Source organism: Triturus cristatus, chromosome 11 (assembly GCF_964204655.1).
Source record: "Triturus cristatus chromosome 11, aTriCri1.1, whole genome shotgun sequence".
Taxonomy (NCBI): Eukaryota; Metazoa; Chordata; class Amphibia; order Caudata; family Salamandridae; genus Triturus; species Triturus cristatus.
Window position 1 is genome coordinate 1,009,519,643 of NC_140594.1, and position 20,148 is coordinate 1,009,539,790.

A 20,148-nucleotide genomic window follows, 5' to 3' on the forward strand; every position below is an offset into this window, starting at 1 on the left:
GCTTAGAAGGGGACACCTTGTGCCCTTTTTCGGCTAGAAATTGTAAAACTGTCAGTGATGCTTTCTCACATTCAGGTTCGCTTCTAGCGGTGATCAGTAGATCATCGACATATTGAAGCAGGGCAGTGTTTACTGGCATGTGGATACTGTCGAGTTCTCGTTTCAGTGCTTGGCTATAGATGTTGGGGCTTTCTGTAAATCCTTGAGGTGCGCGTGTGAATTTAAAGCTACGTCCATTTAAACTAAATCCGAACAAGTATTGGCTTTCCGGATCTATAGGGACGCTGAAAAAGGCATTCTTGAGATCAATTACAGTAAAGAATGTTGCTTCAGAATCAATAGCTGTCAGTAATGACGAGATATCTGGGACCACAGGGAATTGTGGCACAATGCATTTGTTCAATTCGCGCAGATCAATAACCAATCGATATACTGGCGGGGCCTTTGGATCTGTTCGTTTAAGAATCGGAATTATCGGGGAATTACATACATTGGAGTCTGTTTCCATAACCACTCCTTGGGCAATGAGATCGTCAATGATTTGCAGTAAAGCCACTACAGCATCTGGTGGTAACTTGTATTGTCGCATTCGTGGTAGTACCACTCCTGCCTTTAGTGTAACTCGATATGGTGTAATATTCATGCAACCAACATCAGTAGGGCCTTGTGCCCATAAATGTGTAGGTAAAGTCTGCAGTCGGGGATCCATGTCTCGAGACACATAGTGACCTTTGAAATCACGTAAAAACAATCTTACTCCTTCCGGAGAACAACATATTATAGCTCCTAGAGCTTTCAGTGTTTTTATACCTAACAAGTTTTCTGGACATGATTTAGTAAGCAATAAATCTGTAGTTCTGGTCAAGGGTCCTATCGTAAGTGGAAGAGGCTGTGATACTTCATTAACAATAGGTTTTCCTGAAAAACCAAGGGAAATATTCTGTGAGCCTGAGAGGGGTGCCCCTGGAACTTCATTATGTTTTATTGTTGTTCGACTTGCCCCTGTATCAAGTAAAAATTTTCTATCTTGGCCTAATAATTCACTATGTACATAAGGGGGCATATGCATCAACCAAACTAATACCGATTCCTTAATAGCGAAAAATAAGGAATCGCCATTAAGGAATCGGTAATTGGCATGCATCAACAGATTCGGTAAAATTTAGCGATTCCTTAAAAATCGCTAAATTTACCGATTCCTTAATAGCGGGGCACGCAAACGGCCCCACTAGCAAATAGCGAGTTCGGTAATACCGATTTGGCTAATAGCGAGTTCGGTAATACCGAATTAGCAATTACCGAATCGGTAATAGCGAAATCGCAAATTGCCGCGTCGCACCGGGAACAGGCTGATGACATCACCAACCAGGAAATACTGCTGCCCCACCCACATAGCCTCGACAGAGGAGCAGACAGGAGCTGGAAAGAAGGACAGGCTGTGCAGAGTGAGGCCACACAGATTCTGCCAGTCACAGCACACATCCATCATGTCGCAGGAAGTGCCATCCAGCGCTGAATCTGCACGCAAGCGCAAGAAGAAGTTTTCAGACAGGGAGCTGGAGTACCTCATCGAGGGAGTGGCCAGCAAACACGACCGCCTCTTTGGCAAGCTGTCCCTCAAGGTGCCTGAGACTGAGAAGCGGCGCATCTGGCAGCGCATCCGTGAGAGGATCAATGCGGTTGGCGTCACTAGCCGCAGCATCGACGATCTCAAAAAACGGTGGTATGACCTCCGGAAGCGCGCAAAAGAGAGGATTGCTGAGAGGCTCCGGGAGGCAAGAAGGACTGGAGGCGGAACAAGCACTGCACCATCCAACACAGCCCTGGAGGACCTTGTGGAAGGGACGATAGAGCGGGAAGCCGTCGTGGGGGTGATCCAGATGGACACGTCCGGCGCAGCCACAAGTGCCCAAGGTAAGATGCATGCCTGTGCCACACCCAGCATAGCGTAAATCCATACCCATGCCCCCAGCCCAATCTCACTGTGTCTGCAGCTCTGGCACAGACAGTTCCACACATGACACTACTGCATCTTGGGAGTTGTAGTCTAGTCAGCCCAGAGTGCAGGCACAGGCGTAAATCCTCACACAACACATATGTTGTACATGGCTGTAGACTGTTCATTTGTTGGACCACAGAGGGACATTGATGGGTACAACACTATGTAGGTGTAATCATCCCACTAATCATGCACTGTTTCACACACAGATGCATCACCTGGGGACTCTGACGACAGCGACCAGCTGATCATCTCTGAGACACCCGTGGAGTCAGACCAGGAGACTGTGCAGGATGCGCACGCACCGCCAACACCTGCCACCCCACCAGCACCACCTCCACCAGCGCCACAATCATCGGCACCAGCACCAGTGCCACAAGCCAAGGCACCTGCGCCACAAGCCAAGGCACCACCACCTGCGCCACAAGCAACGGCACCAGCAAGCCAGCCTGCAGCCAGTGCAGCCACAATACCGCAGAGGCACAGGCACCAAGTTGCGCCCTTGCAGGAGATGGCAACCCCCCCCCCTCAATTGGCACCCACGCAGCGCACATCCACACCACCTGCTGCACCACATGGAGGCTCAAGATACGCACGGCGTCACAGGGCCCGTCGCAGTTCCGTCTCCTCAGCTGACCAGGATGTCCCAACAACCTCTGCAATTGAGGAGAGGATGCTGCGCACACAGAACCTGCAGGGAAGACATGTGGCTAGCATCAGCTGCAACATCGTGCGCCTAGCGAGGGAGATGCGCGCCATGACTGCAGCAGTCACCGACATGGGCTCCGCGGTCAGGGACATGGGCACGGCGGTCAGGGACCAGACCACTGCGGTTGCTGATGGCAATGCTCAGCTCAGGGAGGAGGTACGTGAGCTCACCCGTGCCATCAGGGAGGGCCATGAGTCCCAGAGGAGGAGTAACCGGCAGCTAATGTTGCGTTCTGCCGCCGCTACCAAGGCCATACAACGGCACAGCAACTGCACCGCTGTGTTGGCACGCCGCACAGTCTCCCTGCAGGTGGACCTTGGGCACTTCTGCGGTGATGTTGCCAAGTCACTGAGACACATCACCACTGCTGTGGAACAACTTCAGAGCAGCACATGCAGTGCTGCAGCATTGGGAGGGGATGACACCAGTGAGGCTGCCTCCAGTGTCAGCAGCGTGTCACTGGCAGAGGCCAGCACCAGGCGCCGAAGTTCGCGTGCCTCCACGGGGACAGGCCGTGGTGAGGGTATGGATGCACCTGAGCGGAGGCTTGGTGTACGTGGCAAGCGGCACTAGAAATTTGTACATGCTGCAGGTCCATGGTGGAGCAACCATGGCCATCCAATTATTCTGTTTGCACAGGCCTGACTTTAAGGAACCTTTTATTTACATTTATGCAATCGGAGCATGATTCACAATGCTAGTTCTGTTGCACAATCCTCAGTGCTACTGTGCATTAAACAGTTGCACCCAACACCAACTTGTAATGTCTCATTTTACCCAGGGTCAAAAATGATTTTGCGTTATGTCTGTCCGCCTCCTATGGCCCTCTGCTGTGTTTGGGATGTGTGCCGGTCGTCGTTGGGCGGGTGGTTGGTCAGCCTGGGGGTCGTCATCCCTGTCCACCTCCATGGGTATCCCCCTTCTGGTGGCAATGTTGTGCAGCATTGCACATACAGCAATTATTCGACAGCATGTGTCTGGTTGGTATAGCATTGCGCCGCCAGTCTTGTGGAGGATACGGAAGCGGCTCTTGAGAATCCCAAAAGTCCGCTCTATCACATTCCTCGTGCTGATGTGTGCAGCGTTGTAGCGATGTTCCTGCGGGGTTGCTGGATTTAGGTATGGGGTTAGTATGTATTCCCGCAGGGCGTAAGCACTGTCACCTAGAAGATAGAAGCATAGACTTAGCATTGGTGATGTACATACATGTGTGGTGTTGGTGTGGGGAAGCGTAGTTCTACTTACCTAACAGGAGTCCCTCTCCAAATTCGCCATTGAGTAGTCGCCTGTGCATTCCACTGTTGCGGAAGATGTATGAGTCGTGTGTGCTCCCTGGGAATTGTGCCACTAGGTCCGTTATGATGTTGTTGGCATCGCACACAACCTGCACGTTGATCGAGTGGTATGACTTGCGGTTCCTGAAAAGGTACTCATTTGCTGACGGAGGGCATATGGGGATATGCGTGCAGTCGATGCATCCAATCACATGTGGAAATTGTGCCACCTGGTAGAATGCCTGTTTAGTGCGGTCCAACTGCTGTGGGGTTGTGGGGAAGCTGATGTGTCTGTGGAGCATTGTCAGCATGGCATCTAGGAATTTTTGGAAGAAGCGTGACAGTGCGCTTTGCGAAACCCCTCCAGCAACCGCAATTACCCCCTGGAAACTCCCAGAGGCCAGTAGGTGCAGGCTGCATTGTACCTGAACGTGCGCAGGGATAGCATTTGTCCGGTGGGTCTGGTGCTGCAGTAATGGTTCCAGGTCTGCAATCAGGCGCATGATCATAGCGCGATTGAGGCGATATTTCTGGTACACCTCGTCCTCATTCTGGCCGAGCAGGGTTATGCGCAGTCTGAACACTCTCTCCTGTACCCTTCTCCTGCGCTGTCCTGCTGCATTGATCCGCATCCTCCTTGCAAGCACGTAGAGGGCAGCCATTTTGGGGGAGCCAACAGGGTCTCCTGGGCCAAATTTAAGGGTTTAGTGATTGCCTCAATCATTTGCACATGTAGGTTTTTTTTTTTTTTTTTTTTTTTGACTTTACCTCCAGGTTTTGATTCCCCTTATTTAGCTCTGGCAAAATAGCGATTTTTGGGATTTTCGGAATTAGCGAGTTTTCTTGCATTGGGGTGCGATTCTTTATTTGCTATTGGCAATTTCCGGGAGCTAATAGTGATTTCGGTAATTGCGGATTCGGTATTTAGCGATTCGGTAAATTAGCATTTTTGGTATTAGCGATTCGGTATGTTCGAGGTTATTTATTTAGCGATTCGTTATTTGCTCGGGTTTTGGGTTGATGCATTGGGATTGGGTATTTTTAACACAATACCGGGAGCTATTACCGAATCGGTATTTTACCGACTGGATTTTGGCTTGATGCATAAGGGTGAAGGTCCTTCTTGGTCTACAGGGACCTCGATAAGGGGTAAGTCAACTAAGACCATCTACCACATCGCTGCACTCGCGCTGATACTAGCACAGAGTATTTTAATGCTGCCTGGTTTTTGTATTTAGGTTCGTTTTTCTGTTTGATTTTTCCCTGCTTTTAGCTTGCTTGCCTGTAGCCTGCGCCCCTCTCTCCCCTTACCTGCATTTAAAAAACGGCATTTTCTGCCTGCCAAGCACCACCATTTCGGTGGGTCCGGGTCCTGGGGGTCATTTTGGGTGCCATCTTTGTTTGGGACACCTCAGCCAGCGGCGGCCGCCATCTTGGAGCGGACTCGCACGCTCAGGGCTGATTGGAGAGCCTATTTAAAGTCGCTCCCTCACGCGCAGCGTGACGCGCAGGTGGGCGCCTTCGCTTAGCCTGAGTCGTGCCGGAGTCCTGCCCGTCTGCGCCCGTCAGCGTCCCGGAGGCGACGGGGCGGCGGGGGAAGCTGGTCCGGTGACACACTGGCTGAGATGATCTGTTATACCTCTGTGATGTTGCGGGATTTGCGGGGCCTCTCTAGCTCCTGCCGGTCCGTTTTCCCGGGGCGATTTAAGGGTAAACGCCGTTGTCCGTGTTGTGGCTGGACGCCTTTCTGGACCCATGTTAATGTTCCTCGCCCTGCAACGGCTGGCGCACAGCATCTTTGTTTGCTGCTGAATACAAGGTCGGTAGGCTGCCATGCCCTGCATATTTACGATCTCCTTGTTAGGGAAAATCCCCTTTGCCTGCTACTTACCGAAACCTGGTTGGGAGAGGCTTCCAATCCGGATGTCTTCTCAGCCATTCCTCCGGCGTACAATATCTTCCGGCAGGATAGAGTGAAGGGTAGAGGCGGGGGAGTGGCGGTAGTGGTGAAAAAGAGTGTTTCCTGCTCAGTTCTTCCTCTTAATTCCATCGGGAGCGCTGAGTCGCTCGCCTTCACGCTCAGACTGTCCCCGGGCCAGGCCCTGAAGGGGTTGTTGGTCTACAGGCCACCAGGCCCTTTGGGTTCCTTCCTGGAAGATCTGCAGACAGCTGTCTCTGAGTTGGTGCTGACCTCACAGCACTGCGTCATGGCTGGTGATTTCAACCTCCACCTTGACGTAGCGGATGACTCGGATGCGGTCAAACTGTTGGATATTACATCTCCACTGGGATTGTTACCGTTCGTGTCGGGGCCAACCCATGAGAAGGGGCATACCCTGGATCAGGTGTTTTCATCTGTCCCTCTTACGGAGGTTGACACCCTGCCGGTGCTCTGGTCCGATCACAGGCTGATCAGATTTTCGGTGCTGGAGAGTGCGCGGCCGGATAACAGTGCCTCAGTCTTGTCTAGACCGACCTCGAGAGCGCTGCACAGAGTGACACCTGACATGCTGGAACAGGCGCTTCTGGATCACCCATGCTATCTTTCGGGCGATCTGGATAGCGACACTGAGGCTCTGCAGCGGTGGCTCATTGATAGGCTGGACGATCTGGCCCCCAAGGTAGCCCTCCGATCCACGGTGGCACGGCAATCTGCACCATGGTTTACGGAGGCTCTTCGTGTGGCTCGCAGCCAATGTAAGGTGGCCGAGAGGGCCTGGCGACGTTTGTATGATGGGGAGGCTAAACTCGCCTACAAGGCGGTGGTGAAGGCCTACCATCGGGACATTCTGGGAGCTAAGAGGGACTATTTGGCTAGGAGGATCGAGGCATCCGCGAACTCCTGTAAGGAGATCTTCACCATTGTGAAGGAGTTCACGACCCCTAGTTCCCAATCGCCCCCTCTAGTTTCTTCAGATACGTGGGCAGGTGATCTGGCCAGCTTCTTCACTAATAAGATCAAGGCGATTCAGGCCTCCTTTGTGGAAGGACCGGAGGATGGAAGCGGCGTCACCGGGGCTGGGTGCGGATTTCCGCACACACCGACGGCGGTGCTGTCTGATTTTCCTGCTGTTTCCAGCGATGTGTCCAGGCAGCTGTTGGCCAATTTGAAATCTGGCTCGCCACTTGACCCCTGCCCCGCCAAATTTTTGGCTGGGATGGCGGAGGTGGTGAATCCGCTGGTTAATCCCATCCTCAACGCCTCGCTGAGGGAGGGGAGGGTCCCCAGCTCTTGGAAGAGAGCGATGGTGATCCCCCTCCTAAAGAAACCGGGTCTCGACGTCGAGGTTCTGGCCAATTATAGGCCAATTTCACTTCTTCCGGCCCTCACGAAGATCACGGAAAAACACGTCCACGGTGTCCTGTCGCGCTTTCTGGAAGCTAACAATCTGCTCCATCCATCTCAATCCGGTTTCCGTCCTAATTTTAGTACGGAAACGGCATTGCTAGAGGTCACTGAGATCATCAGGGAGACTCTTGATGTCGGCGGGAGGGCGATGCTGGTCATGTTAGATCTATCGGCGGCCTTCGACACCGTCCCCCACAGGGCGCTCTTAGCGAGGCTTTATGACATCGGCCTTAGGGGGACGGCGCTCAGGTGGTTTACATCCTTCCTTGAAGGCCGCCGCCAGACGGTCTGGGTTTCCCAGAGCTCTGCCGAGATGCCGCCATTGGGAGTTGGGGTTCCACAGGGATCTGTGTTGAGCCCCACGTTGTTTAACATCTTTATGTCCCCTTTGGCGGCCTTGGTGGAAGCATATGGGGCCCAGATCATCTCTTACGCCGACGACACGCAACTCCTCTTCACATGCGGGAAAGACCAGGAGTTTGATGGAGGGAGAATTCGGGACTGTCTTACATTGGTCTTTGACTGGTTCCAACGGAACAGTCTAAGGGCCAACTCGAGCAAGTCCGAGGTTCTGTTTTTTGGTTGCTGTGTCGATCCGGAGTGGCAGCATTGGTGGCCGTCCGACATGAGCCCTCCTGCACAGTCTTCCTTGGTGGCTAAAAACCTGGGTGTCAAGCTGGACAACCAGCTATCGCTGCGAACACACATTCTGGGTCTGGCTGGCACCTGTTATGGAATTTTGAAAATGCTCCGTAAATTCCTGCCCCTGCTGTCTGAGGAGCACAGGCGTATTACTGTGCAGGCTCTCGTCGGTTCGAGGCTTGATTATGCTAATGCCCTCTTCCTTGGCCTCCCTGATTACCTAGTTCAGCGCCTACAGGTGGTACAGAACTCTGCCGCCCGGGCTATCTTTGGCCTGCGTAGACGAGCCCGAGCTTCCGGGCTGCTTCAGGCGCTACATTGGCTGCCTGTCCGGAAGCGGATCCAGTTTAAATCCCTGACTCTGATGCACAAAGCCCTGTTTGGATCAGGGGCTGGATACCTGCGGCGGAGACTAGCCTTCTATCGACCAGTCCGCTCCTTGCGCTCGGAATCCCTTTACAAAGCGGTGGTCCCTCGGGTGAGGAAGGCCCGCACGGGAGGGCGCTCTTTCAGCTGCAAAGCCCCACAGCTGTGGAACTCGCTTCCTCTTTCGCTGCGCAGCACTGTCAATTTGTTCCAGTTCAGGAAGAGCCTGAAGACCTGGCTTTTTAATCTTTAGGCTGTTCTTATTGCTTCAGTTTCAGTTCTTTTTCTCATTCTTTTGCTGTGTTGTGTTATTTTTATTCTGAGATGCAGGTGGAAAGCACCGGGACACTCTTTTCGAGTAGCCGTGCGCTATAAAAGAACGCTGTAACATAACTTCCCTCTCTAGGCTGGTTCATGCATATCGTTGGTAATCAGGATAGTCATACTGTGCGGTCTGGTACAGCTGTCGTGTCGTGGTTTGTGTGGCAGCAACCGGCAGCGCTGGTGCAGCTGGCACAAACTGTATAGACTGTTGTGGAGCTGGCATGGACTGTGCATGCTGCGGGGCTCCTTGTTCATTCTGATCCTGTCTAGGTGGCCGTGGTCTTTCCTGTGTTTTACCTGTGGCGATATTACGCTTCAGGACTGGGCAATCGTGTATGTAATGTCCTGGCTGTTTACAATAGTTGCATGTCCCTTTTACAGGTCCTGCTGACTCACCGGAATGTGTCGTACCCTTTTTATGTCCTTCAGCTGGAACTGTCTGAGAGACTAGCATTTTCATTTTCGTGTCTTTCATGCGTCTTTGTTCATGTTCTTGTTCCTCTCTAATTCTATTGTAATGGTACTGTAACATTTGTAACATTTGTGATGGGGTATTACCTTGCCAGGTACTCTCGAATTTTAATACTCTATTCTTCACTTGGGGCAAGGAATTTTCAACTAATTTTGTCACAAACAGATGTGGGTATGATTCGCTACTTGCTTTTATGCCACTATTTATACCAAAACATTTTTCAAATCGGGCATAGAAATCACTAGTGTCTTCATCTTGCTTTTGTTTACAAGCTGAGATTGCACCCCAGTCTTCCTTTTTCGTAGTTAATAAACGCGGCAGTACCTGTACTAGTAAACCTGGTAGTGCTTTAGTTTTGTCCCCAAGCCCCGAACCTGGACCTCGGGCCTTTTCTTCATTTTCTAATGCTGTCCAGTCTATCTTTTGGTCTCCCACCTCCCACTCTTTTTCCTTGAGTTTTTCATAAATGCCAGCAGGCATTAATACCTTTAATATTGTCATAATGTCGGGATAGGTATACTCTCCCATGAGTAACATGTCTTTAATTTCTCGGTGGAAACCCGCTGGGTCTTTGTCATGACTGGGTACCACTTTCTTCATTTCTAACAATTCTATTTTCGATATGGGCGTATATACAAATACACGTTTAAACTGATTGTCCTCGCCCTTTATTGGGTGTACTTCTCGTAAGGGATTCTGTCTGTCCATGTAATACATCGGTCTTTCCTTGATGGGCAGTGAGACATGTTCTGGGCATACAAAAAGAATGTACTGCTTTCTTGATTCTAGTATTTCTTTAATTAGCTTAGTACCTGAACCTCTCCATCTATTCGTGAGTAATTCAGTTAATATATCAGGTAAGGGACCAGGATCTGAATGTTGGCTTTTATATAGTATAAGAAGTTGTTGAATCATATAAATCCCAGCTAAACGCTGTTCATCTGGGGTGAGGTTCAAAAATGTGTGTGCTACTGTATCATCACCATATTTTCCGGGACTGTCAGCCCAATGAACGGCTGACCTGGCTAATTCTTGTTCATCCATAGAATCGAGTAAATGATAACCCCTTCGTTCTCGCAGTAATTTGTCAGCGGCTTGGAACGAATGCTCGGGGGACCTTATATTTATTATAGGTGCTTGGAAATTCCTGTTATTATCTGGACATATCGGACGTATCGGGTTAGTAAAACATCTAGTACTATTACAAGATCTTCCTCTACCTACATAGGCTATGGTTTCTGACTGTCCTGTGGACAGTCCTGATCCTTCCTCCTCCTCGTTTTGTTCAAACTGGTCTACCGCTAATCTCTCTTTGTGTAGGCGTTCTATTTCTTTACGGATCTTTCTGCACATGGCTATTATACATTTTTGCCTATCATGTCTCCCTTCTGATATATTCTGGCTCCATCTGGTAAGAGTTTCCATTGTTTCCGGGTCTACCCCCGGTCGGTCTTGATTTCTGATCACACAATTTATGAGGAAACGTAACAGTTCCCCCTGTATCTCCACTTTCTGGTATTCCATAGCTCTGTTAATACATTCAGAATCTCGCCCTGTTTGGACAAAATGGTATATATTATCTAGATGCACAGTCATTCCTGGTAACTTCCCTAAATACACCGCGGCTCGTCTGATACGTAATGATGCCATGATCATTTCGTCCTCTTTGCCGGGCACAGGGTCATATCTACAATCTACAAGAAGTTCCTTAAGCGTGCGGGAATTTATGAGTTTGGGGGTACGTGGATGTGCTGACTCTTGAAAAGTAAGTTTATTTATTCTGGGTGGCGTAGAAAAAATGTTGGTAGCACCTCCGGTAGCCCCGTCTGGGGTATCGGGCGTGAAAGGATTCGTAGAACGCGATACAGCAACTATAGGTGTGGACACAGCTATAGAAGTAGCTGTAGGAACAGATGTGGAAACAGATGTGCTTGCCGGAACTTGTGTCTGGATTTGTTGCTGTAGAGATACAGATACAGGATCTTGGCGTTGAACCTCCCCGGCCGACGGTCTATGTGGGGCGGGGTTAGCATACTCGGGAGCTGCGTCATCTAAATATGAGGAAAGAAAAACATCTTCTGCGGTTCTAGGATGCCCCTTAGGATGTACTTTTATTGGAAATAATGGGGGTGGCAAGTCTTTTGGTATCCCCGGAGTAGCCTTAGGTAATCCCTCGGCCAGAAGGGGATACATACCCTTCATAAGGGCATTTCTTTGTCTGTCTACTTGTTCTGATTTCACTCGTGTACCTTCTTCAATTAATAGATTTTCTCGGACTTTATTTGAATTCTCTTTATTTTTCTCTTCCTGTCGGAGTGCTTTTTCTGTACGTCTATGAGATTCTTTGCGCCATAACTCAACGGCGTCTTTCTGTGACTGTCTGGCTTTCCTTTTCCATAACTCTTCCTCTACTTTCATGATGCACTCTGCATCCCAGGTCCCAGCTGTGGGCCACCTCTGACTTTCTGGTAATTCCTTGGTGTAGTCTACCCACAAATCAAGAAATAGTATAGCGTCTAAGCCGTGCTTATGATACATGAAGTACCCTGGAGTGTCCCTAGGAGGAATAGGAACAGCTTCTTCGAGTACCCCTTTTCTAGTTGTGAACTGTCTTAATTTCGAAAAGAGCGGCATATTGAGAACTGGTCTGATACTTGATCTTGAACAAACTTAATACAATAAACACGATAATGAACAGTCATTCACACCACAATATGCAGAACGTATTAAAAACATTTAACATTTAACATTTAACTGAGCAACGATGATGATGACGATCTAAGGAAACTTAATCACTAAACATAATACTCGGCATTAACTGAATTATTCTGAATTTATATACTTGATATACTAGATATACTGCTAAACAGTACAGATACACTGCTAAAACAGTGCAGACCGGATTTGTGTACCCAAACCCGTCTTGACCGGCACAACCTATGTGCACGTCAGAACGCCTCCCCAGTAATGGTACTCACCGGGTAGCTCGGAACGGAAGGCCTCGGAACGGAACTGAACTGAACTGGACCGGACTGGACTCGACTCGAAAACTTCGGACACTTCGGGACTTGGTGGGCCTCTGTATACCTCGGATCTTGCTCTCTCAGCTAGGCTCTGGTCGGGATACTTCGCACTTCTCACCGCCTCGTCTGGGTGTTGATCGCAGCCTCAGTCGCCCCCGCTTGACCGGAGGGAGATACAGGAAATCCTGCTGGTACGCGTTGTTGTCCGTCCAGCTGTGGCAGGAGACCGGGCCTGCAACGCACCGCCGGCGCGTGAGATGAGAAAGTGTCCCTGTTCGGGCGCCATTCATGTGGTAAATAATTTAATTACCGGGACTTAATTTGATACAGAAACATAATAAAAATAGCTCAGTAAATAAGAGGCAGAATCCGTGGTATTAGAGGTTCGGAATGGGCTTTATTCCAATGGACGATTTGAATCGGTTGCTCCAAGTTCCATCACCACGAAGGTTCAGGAAGTGAAGTACATACATTATTGATAATTAATCACTTTTATACAATAGGCATTACAGTGAAGCAAATGCAAGAGGCGTAACAATTGATAGTGTAGATAAAACATACATACGTAGCAAAAGTAGGTGTAACTGGGTGTAACTAAAGAACGTCATTAAGTGTGATGTCATAATAGGGTGGTTCCATGAAAGAATTTCGCAACGTTAGCAGAATTACTTGGCAGAAATGCGCGCAGCAGCATGACGTGTGATTGACGTGCAACTAGGGGGTGAAGGGGACTTGACATTTAGCTCTACATGTGGCGACAGATGTCTGGAGGGTCAAGTCAACCTAATCCCAAATCATATCTAACATCCTATGTTTAAAGAACTATGTTATCCAAAAGAGAGGTCTCTTAGAGTAGAATCTTATTCTATACTGCCTATACTGACTGTTAGTGCGTGTACAAGCGTCTAAGTGTCTACACTAGATGCGAGGGCAGAAGTCTTCCATAATAATAAGGCTATGAATTACTTGCATAAAGACAGAGAAACCGGGCCTTTGCTCGGTAGCTGAAAGAATGTTTACTTAAACTACTAGACAGGAATGCATTGGGCAGGGAGCGGAGCAGATAATTTCGAAGGTGAAATACAGTTTCTTGGCAGGCAACAGGCTGATGTCAGGCATCGTGAGCCGCGCAGGGAATGAGACAAAGTTCATGGTCACAGATGCAGGCTCAGACTGGAGCTTCAGAGGCAGAAAGCAAGAAAAGCTTGATGACAGAATCAGGGCCTACTTGCCTGGACTGTAAAATGGCATAAGTGAACCATATAAAGCCGGTGGCCTTTCATACTTAGGAATGGAATATCCAGCCTATTCATGGCGGATCTGAAAGAGGACATGTTGACGGTGGACGCACATGTGTTTGCGTCTTCATAACTGGAACTGGAGGAAACATACATGTACTTGTGATTCATACATGAAATCGTTGGGGTCCAAGATAGGGGACATAACTGATCAGAAAAATCCATATTTCCACAATTTCACTAAGTCACTTTTACGTCCATGCTGCGTCAAAACCCTGCGCCTCCTTGAAGCAGGCGTAAGGAGTGACGCAGCATGTTAGGCATAGGGCACCCCTGAGCATTGCTGGAGTTGCGTCATGCTTGCGACACGACTCCAGCAATGCGTGACTTTTCTGTCAACAGAGGCGTCAGAAATTCTGACGCATCTGTCAATCCTTGCACCATGGTGCGCCGTATTGTAAATACGGCGCATCCATGGTGACACAAGGGTTTCGCATTTTGACGCAGGGAAAGTGACGCATCTCTACAGATGCGTCACTTTCTTGTAAATCTGCCCCACGTCTTGACTCGCACAAAGGTGTGTGTGGGGAGGGGGTGTGTTTGGAGAGGGGGGTGTTGCAAAGCACATTGAATTGCACTTAAGTGGGGAAGATATTTGGGAGGAACACAGTTAAACAACAAAAAAGTTGCAGTAATACAAAAAATTCGGCTAAAAGCAGGGAGTTCCCCAGTAAGTGGGATATGTTTGAGTGATTTATTTAATAACTTTTTCTGTCTGGTATGGCGTTTTTCTCTAGCATCCGAATTTGAAGGTTCTGATTTATTTGTGGACGGTGATATAGCTCATTGATGTTAATTGAATCGTCTTAGGCGCTTTGCCACTGATTTACATCGACGTTTCTAGTGTAGGTAATAAAAAGATGGATTTCTTTAAAGTGTTTCAAAATGCAAGGTGCACGAAAAATAAAAGGATTTGAAGATATGTTTGAAAGATGTACCATTAAGCATTTTAAATTAACCTTTACTTCCCATGGAATTGAATCAGAGCGGGAGAAGGGGACATTTGCTGATTTATATTGAAGTAATATAATGCGTTCCTTGAATGTGAGGGGCCCGGTAATGCTTTCCATGCCCACCCACAAAGCCTTCTAGCTGAAGAAAAACCCACCATTGACCGAAGTTACTGTTTTTGCAGTTCGTGTTCTAAACCATGGATTTTTGTCCACCGAGAAGTGCGCGCTTCGTGAATACAGGTGTTGCCTGCCTGTGTGTGTGGTTATGAAGCATTGCTCGCTGCAGCTTAAGGCATGGAAGGGTTACTGACTATGCACAGCAGCTGGTACGGAGCGCGCCACTGCTGCTGTATTTGGAGTTTTTGTGCAGCCCATGGTGAACAGTCTTCAGACCCTGGCACTTTCTGTGTTGGATGTTTGGTGCAGCACATGGTGGGCGGTGTTTAGACACAGGCACTCCCTGCAGTGGGGTTTTGTGCAGCACATGGTGGGCGGTGTTTAGACACAGGCACTCCCTGCAGTGGGGTTTTGTGTAGCACATGGTGGGCGGTGTTTAGACACAGGCACTCCCTGCAGTGGGGTTTTGTGTAGCACATGGTGGGCAGTGTTCAGACTCAACATTCCCTGCATTGGGGTTTTGTGCAGCGCATGGTGGGCATTGCTCAGACTCAGAAATTCCCAGCAGTGGGGTTTTGTGCAGCACTTGGTAAGCAGTGTTCAGACTCAGGCATCTTCTGTGTTCGATTTTTGGTGCAGAACATGGTGGGCAGTGTTCAGACTCAGGCATCTTCTGTGTTGGATTTTTGGTGCAGAACATGATGGGCAGTGTTTAGACACAGGCACTTCTGCAGTGGGGTTTTGTGCAGCACATGGTGTGCAGTGTTTAGACCCAGGCACTCCCTGCAGTGGGGTTTTGTGCAGCGCATGGTGTGCAGTTACTTTTTAGACCAAGGCACTCCCTGCAGTGGGGTTTTGTGCAGCTCATGGTGTGCAGTGTTTAGACCCAGGCACTCCCTGCAGTGGGGTTTTGTGCATCACATGGTGTGCAGTGTTTACCCAGGCACTCCCTGCAGTGGGGTTTTGTGCAGCGCATGGTGTGCAGTGTTTAGACCCAGGCACTCCCTGCAGTGGGGTTTTGTGCAGTGCATGGTGAACGGTGTTCACAGTCGGGCACCTTCTGTGTTGGATTTTTGGTGCAGCACATGATGAGCAGTGTTCAGACTCAGGCATTCACTTCAGCATCCCCCTGGCTGCGACTGCGAGGGGTGGATACTGGCTAAGCCTGACGTATTGTCAGGGTATTTTGATTCATGTTTTTTTTTTCCTGGTCAGTTTAGAAGCTTTGCATTATCCATGAGAAAGTGCTGCTTTCGGGGCACGCGTGCAGCCCCCATGTTGAAGTGCTGTTTTCCTCGTGTCGCTCTCCTTCTGAGTGTGTATCCTTGCCTATGTAGGCTTAGCCTCTGCATTAAAGTGCTTTTTTGTGTGAGTCCTCAGTAGCCTGTGCTTCCTTGCACGAATGTGTGCACGCGGAGGCGCCCCCGAGTCTCACGGGATATTCATTGATCTTGGGGTGAATGGGAGACCCCTCCCGGAGTGTTACCCCTCTGTGTTTTCATGTGTGTATTACTTTAGTCCAAATTAAAGTGCTTCCCACTGAGCCCCCGCATTGTGTATATATTCTTGCATACGTTTTAAAGTACTCCTCGTGTGACCACTGCCGCGAGTGAGAAGTCGTGTATGCCACGCGCACTTTCCATTTAAAGTGCTGTTTTCAGATTAAGTGCTGGTGTGTTATTGTATGTTTACTTGGCGCGTCCTGCTGAGGCTTTCCTTTCACTCCATGTGTACCCGCCTCCTGTTGTGTGTCTTCTTGCACCACGTGTAATCTCCACATGGCTGTGCTCCCTTGTGTCACACGGCCCCCACTTGGAGGACCATGTGTTGCATGTTAAGGGTACCCTGCAAGTGATCCGCGTGAGGGTGTTCTTTCATTTGTGTTAGGATTCAGAGTTCATGGTGTAATGCCCCACGAGCCCGCCCCTGCTGTTTTTCCTCTGTGTGTTTTGTTTATCGTGTTGAGATGCAGGCTCCATTTCAGACCCCTACCTTCTATCAATGTGAAAGTGCGAAAAGACACAGCAAGCTGTGGTAAATCCACAGAAGAGGGATGAAGCCCGGCATTTCCGACTTAAATACATTGTGTTATCTTTAGCAAACTGCACTTTGAAACCCGTTACATTGTGGATTTTGAAAGCCTCGCACCTAAGGGCCTAAATATGAGCGAGGAATTAGCCGTACATCTGCATGAATAAAAGTATAATGATGGTTTAGCTCAAGCTGTTTAAGACTCATTTTAAATTTTAAATTTTATATTTGTTTGTATTTTAGACGGTGTCACATGAACATTGAGGAAGGAAGTCATATTTAATGTAATGATTATATGTATCAAGTTCTAGGATCTGTTTGTAGATATCAGGGTTCTAATCCAACATGATTTCGTTTTTGATCGTTTTTTGCCTTTAAGCCCACTTGGGCATTACTAGAGTATGCAACTTTATTAAACTGACAAAGGGAGGTATTCCTACCTGTGGGCCTCTCCTTTGGACATATGATGGGTCTGTTGATAACGTGAACCGAAGTCCCGTTTTATTTATTACAGGGAGGCACAAGGGTCTCTTTATGAATTTTGTATTTTCGTAATATGTGAGCAGAGACTATTTGGTCACGCCCACTTGGGCGATTGGATCACAGACGATAATGAAATTCACGCTATCGCGAAGTTTGACACATTCTCCTTAGCCCTATAACGGTATATATTTAGACTATTTGGGCTACAATATTGTACGGGCATACGACCATATGATAGTTGTGACGAACAGTTACTAGCCATATGACAGGCTATCCGATTATGAGTGGGTAATTACTGTGTGTTCACGCCCATTTGGGCGACATTATATATAACTTCTTGTAATTTCCACCATAATCAAATATTTCATGTCTGTGAATATGCATTTATTTGAAACTGTATTATTATGTTACTATTTGAATGTATTAACTGTATTAAGACAACCTTACAAGATGGCCGCCTAAGTAACATCTAGCCTGCTGTTATGTGAAAGTCCGTCTTTTAATGAACTAATGTATTTAAACATGGTGGTTTGTTGCATTTTCGAGCGTGATCAAGCCGTAAAGGTGAAACGCGTCGTTTTGCACTTGGATATTAAAGAATCTGCATGCAACTTTGGAGTCCGAGTTTATTTTCGTCACGGCGAGAGTAGGTGCTTCTTAAATATTAGGAAATCCGGTTTCCTGGCTCGGACCGCCCGTGACAGATTGATCCCACTACCGGAACTTGTGGCTTGGATATATATATATATATATATATATATATATATATATATATATATATATATATATATATTATCTACTGGCGGTCGCCAATAGATAGTTATAGTTAGGACCGTGTTTCCATAGGAAATCCGCAACATTCTATTTGGAATAACTTTAGCACCGGTTGACGAATCCTCGCGAAATTTTCAAAATAGGTGAGGCGCTCCACTCCGCTCCTACCCTGAAAGTCTCGGGGGGGATTCGTCAAGCGGGGGCTGAGAAAAAAGGGGGTCCCAAAACGCGTTTTCCCCATGCAATTTTCCATAAGGACCTTTAGTCCAAGGTACAGCCCGAACGGCTGAACAGAATTGCTTGAAATTTGGCAGAGAGGTAGTCCTCAGGTCAGGGAAGTGCCTTTTGCAGGTCTGGTGTCAATCTGTTCAGTAGTTCCTGAGAAAATCAAAAGTAAAATCATATACATATGTGGGCGGAGCCTAACCACACATCTCATCCTGAGATCTGATTGGCTGTCAGCACTTCATCCAAGAAGTGTTGGCAGCCATCTTGGGACCAATATACATGATAGCACCTCATTAAAAAGCATTGCAGTTAATAGAAGGTTTTAAGACTTTAGTTACATTATAAATCATTTGTTGATGGTACCATACTCATTTTAGGAATTGTGGTATGTTCTAAGGTGATTTAACCATGTGAAAAAGCCTCCTGCTGGGATATCATGATTGAGAGAAAAATATGTTCTCATGCTTTTCCCACAGAGGTTTGGAAGGTGATCTATAAGCTAAACTGAGAGCTTATTTTCTGTAAATTCACATTTTCTTTCTCAGTCATGTGAGAATGAAGTCTGACATTCTCAGTAAAACATGTACATCCAACAAGGGCAGAGACTGTCAGTTGATTCCTTTGTGTTCTACTGCAGCTTCCCAGAGTGTTCCAAAGAACAACTAGAGCGCTAACAGTCCCACTTATGATAAACATATGGCACACCTGCAGCCATCTTGCTTGGATTAAAGTGGTAACTCTTAAAACATTTAATTTAAAAAGGAACAAAATGAGGGGGTTCATTTTTCCATAAAAAGTATGATTAGTGCTGCAGAAAGAAAAATTAGGGCACATTTTGAGTGACTTCTCAAATCCTCTTCTATTTCATTAAAACATTCTGACATGCAGACTGAAACATGCACTTTCAATACCAGCAGCAGTTTTCCCTGGTGAGCAGTAGCTTTACTACAGTGATCTAATGAACAAAAAGAGTGCTAACATTCTGAATTTATGGCAAATGTGTGACACATCTGAATGCCTTCTTGATGGAATCAAAGTAAAAACCTGAAAGTATTTCCTACTGAGGAGACTGCAGTAAATGAGGAAATTAGGAAACTTCATAACAAATAAGTCTCCCAAGATGGCCACCAGAGACAAAAGAGCCCAAATGTAGCCCAAATATCACCCAGATGTAGCCCAAGTATAGCCCAATGACAGAATGTCCCAGAGTGTTCTGAAAAACAACTAGAGCGCTTACTGTCTTCATTATGACAAAAGTATGGCACACCTGAAGCCATCTTGATTGGAATAAACTGGTAACACTTAAAACATTTAATTTAAAAAGGAACACAATGAGGGGGTTCATTTTGCCATAGAAATTATGATTAATGCTGAAGAAAGAAAATTAGGGAACATTTTGAGTGACTTCTCAAATCCTCTTCTATTTCATTAAAAAATTCTGACATGCAGACTGAAACATGCACTTTTAATACCAGGAGCAGACTTCCATGGTGAACAGTAGTTTTACTACAGTGATCTAATGAGCAACTAGAGTGCTAACATTCAGAATTTATGGCAAATGTGTGACATATCTGAATACCTTCATGATGGAATCAAAGTAAAAAACTGAAAGCATTTCCTACTGAGGAGACTGCAGTACATGAGGAAAATAGGAAAATTCATAACAAATAAATCTCCCAAGATGGCCACCGGAGACAAAAGAGCCCAAATGTAGCCCAAAATCACCCAGATGTAGCCCAAATATAGCCCAATGACAGAAGTGTGCAAAACACTTATTATTTTGTGTTTTTGCAGTGTTATATAGTGCAGACTTGTCAGGTATTGGAGTGCTTTACATGAGCATTGGTTACATCACACAAGAACAAATTCATTTTGGTTGTAGACATGGGGAGACCAGGGGGCATATCAACAAGGGCTTTATCTCTGCTTTTTTGGCTTTAAAAGCCAAAAAAGGAGAGATAAAACTAGCGCCCTATCAACAACAGGGTGCTAACATGCAAATTTGCATGTTAGCACCCTTTTACTCTACGCTTCCCCTTGCATCTCTAATGAGATGCAAAGGGGGCGTTCCAGAGTAAAATAATAGGAGAAATGTCGCTAAGCGAC